Source organism: Myxocyprinus asiaticus, chromosome 31 (assembly GCF_019703515.2).
Source record: "Myxocyprinus asiaticus isolate MX2 ecotype Aquarium Trade chromosome 31, UBuf_Myxa_2, whole genome shotgun sequence".
Lineage (NCBI taxonomy): Eukaryota > Metazoa > Chordata > Actinopteri > Cypriniformes > Catostomidae > Myxocyprinus > Myxocyprinus asiaticus.
This window is the reverse complement of record NC_059374.1, coordinates 36,152,994-36,156,568: the sequence shown is the minus strand read 5'-3', so window position 1 is coordinate 36,156,568 and position 3,575 is coordinate 36,152,994.

The window sequence follows — 3,575 nt, the reverse complement described above, 5'->3', positions numbered from 1 at the left end:
GTCCATTATGTGACTACTGCCTCAGAATGCCTCATCTTTATTGAATTCTGAAAAAAAAAAAAAAGAAGAAGTATTGTTTTTTTTGTTTTTTTAGCAGAACAGGCAGTTGACAGTGTCATTTATATAATGTGGAGGTGTTTGCATTGTGAAGGACAAAGCAAGAGTCTATTTATACCAGTTTGGTTTAGCTGACTGTTTACCTCTTTACCTTGCACTAGTATCGTATTTAGAAATGTGCCGCTTTATTTTTTACACTGAAAAAAGCAGTGGTGAATATAGCAGAAAACATTAAGTACTTTCTACACCGAATAAGATAAAGAGTGAACTTGAAAATAGTAAGTAAATAATACATTTGTACTTAAATTAAACCATGTAAATCATCTAGCTTATAAGTAAATATTATTCATGATTGTTCATCTTTACAATGCGTCAACATGTATCAATCCTAAAGTAGAAAACCTTATCATATTTATTTGCAAATTTGAATAAATTCACAGGTAAATAAAATAATTACATTTGACTTAACTTTTAACTTGAAGCTGGTGTTCCCAGCATGCACAGGCTGAACAATTAATGATCTTACATGATTTCACTGTTTGCAAGTTTACACTGTTTTTATTGTTGATTTTGTTGTTACGTTTGGTAACTTCTTGTTTTGTGAAATCTAAATTTCATTTTCTACTCAAAAGTACCTGTTCATGATAAAAAACCTACCTTTTTATTGTTACCGTCATCGTGTTTCGTGCACCAAGCGTTGAGGTCTGTGTACACAGCCCTGTATCTTGTTTAGTGCATGATGATGTTGTCTAATAGAATACATGGCATGCATTAAGGGGGGTCATGAAGTGCTATTATTAATACTCATTTTATTATCTTACCTGAAATCCATTGATACTGTTATAAAAGTCTTTTTGCACCAAAACAATTTAGTCATATATGATCATTTTCCACTCTGTTTTTGGCCCTTTGTCTGAAACCTCGATTTTGGCCTAAGCGCCTCTTTAAAACTTCAACGTAAACGCCCACTGTTCTGATTGGCTAACATCATGCTGCCCCTGAAATTCAATTGGAACTCAGTTAGAAGAGAATGAACATGCCCCTCAACATTATAAAACAAAATCGCAGGGTTTACACATAATGCACATCCAACACATTGCATCCGAATATATTAAACTGTTCATCTCAAGAACAACTGTTAACACTCAGCAACTTACACTATCAACAGTCATGACATTTAAAATGTTCATGAATGAAACAGTTTACATAAGTTTTTGAAGTGTTTTTAACTGCCCCATTCCTTTGCAAAGCTTGAACCGAATTATGACAGTTCACAAACAATCGAATTGCTGACATGAGTCAAAATCCAATCGCAATCCAAAGAACGGTGAAATGACACACACACACACATACTGTAGGTGTACTGAAGTGCACATCACTGGAAACACACCGAAATGGTCAAAGACGTCCAACATTCATCACCAAAGACATCCATCGTCAAAGACGTCCTATGTTTATATACACCAACAATTAAAATAAGCACAGATGGGTGAAAGAACGCATCCATGACAAAGGCAGCAGCTGAATGGGAGAATTGCTTCTCCCTTTCAGAGTTGTAACTTGACACCGTGTCTTTCCTTAGCCACGAAAGGCCTGCTCTCTTGACTTGAAGACCAAGACCAAGGGTGCGATGACGCATGTTGTGAGATGTGTGAATACGCAATGTGTCATGATGTCAGGAACAAACAGATTTCAAAATAAAACGTTTCAGCAGGGTGGCAACTATAAATGCTCTTTTTAGACTGGGGAGTAAGTTTTGAGTTCTGAAATTTACAGTATGTTTTTATAGTACATTTACCTCATATATGTCTAAATATCAAGGAAAATTTGATTCTCCATTTCATGACCACTTTAAGCTTCCCTGTGGAAGGCTTCCATATGTCATATGGTACATGGGTAAACGTGTTTATAAGGAAAGTTCAAATTGTGAAATGTTCCAATATAAATTTAATTAATACAATTTAAAAGTACTATGTACATCAGATTTGTACTGTAAGTAAAAGTTACTCAAATGTATTAAATGTATTAACTGAAATTTTTAAGCTAAACTTACTTTATCAATATTATGTCATGAAGTTAATTAGATTTTAGTTCATTTTATTCCATTCAAATTTACTTCGAAAAACTGTGCAAAAATAAAAAGTAAATCTACCTAGTCATTTTTTTCCAGTATAAAACATGATTCAATGCATAGGTGGGCTTACAAAGTTACAGAAAATGTTCTGTTTCTTTATGTTTCCTTTGAGTATGCTAAAATGAAGAAGAAAAAAAGGCTAAAATTCAAGTTTCAGTAGTTTTTGCAACTGTTGTATATCATGTGAACTCACACTAACCTAACTGTAGTTTTTAGGATGGCCTGCTGTCACGACAAACTATTGAACAATGTGTTCTATTTCATTACCACATTTTGGTTGTGGGTACAGGGTTTCCTTCCTGTCATTTTCAGAGAAGTTTGAGTAAAGTATACGTAATCACATTATTTAAAGAGAACAATGCAAACAGCAATGAGATTGTATGGACAGCACATGGAAACTTTTGCTTAGGTCTCCTGCTTCTAAGAACTTAACAATCTCACATGTGTCTCTTCTAGAGTTTTAGAAAATATCTCAACAATGAGATGCTCAGATTTGCAAATGTACCAAAGTCTGCAATCAAAAGTCAGAGATTTTAATTTGAACTTCTTCAACATCAAATTCTTGACCAAAGACTAAGACCAAATTATCTGATCTGGTCTTCCCAAATCAATTAATTTTCAAATGTCATCAATTATCTCATTTGTATATATATATTTTTCCTCATAAGGAACATCTGAGACAAAGTTGATTTTTCAACTTGATTCTTAACAAAAAAGAGTGGTACTTGCAAACATGTGCAAAACTTGCCGCCACTATGCTAGGGTGCAGTGAGAGATTCCTATGGCTTTGATTTGCAGTTGTTAAGGTGTTTTTGGTGGTTGCTAGGTTGGTTGTGTATCGGCCAGGGTCAAATAGCCCACCCCCAATTCTCTATTATATTCTGGTCCTTAGATATGGCTTCTTAATTGTATGTCAATGGAATATTTCAGCTGTTTTATCATCTACCAGGTGAAACTTGTAAGTATAATCATTTTAAAAAGTAAAAGCATACGATAAAACTATATATATAAACTATATAGCTCTTAAATCTCCTGAGCTATGAAAGAGCAACCTCTGATCAATTACATTTTTCAACTGGAACACACTATTGATATTTAACCACTTTTACATTGATTAAGTAATCGATTACACTTTTTCTCATTTATTAATTTCCCAACGTGGCAAAGTTGCATCATATAGAAATACTTTATGACCTCAGAATCTTGTGCATGGATAGACACATAGAGCTTGTCAGACAATGAGTTACAGTGTAGATACACACACACACACGGATACACACAATGCCACAAAGAGAAGGTTGGCATTAACCCAGTTTGAATTGTAGACAAAAGCAGATGAGACTGCCATAAAAGAGGACTGGCAGATGTGGACAGAGTGAAGGGC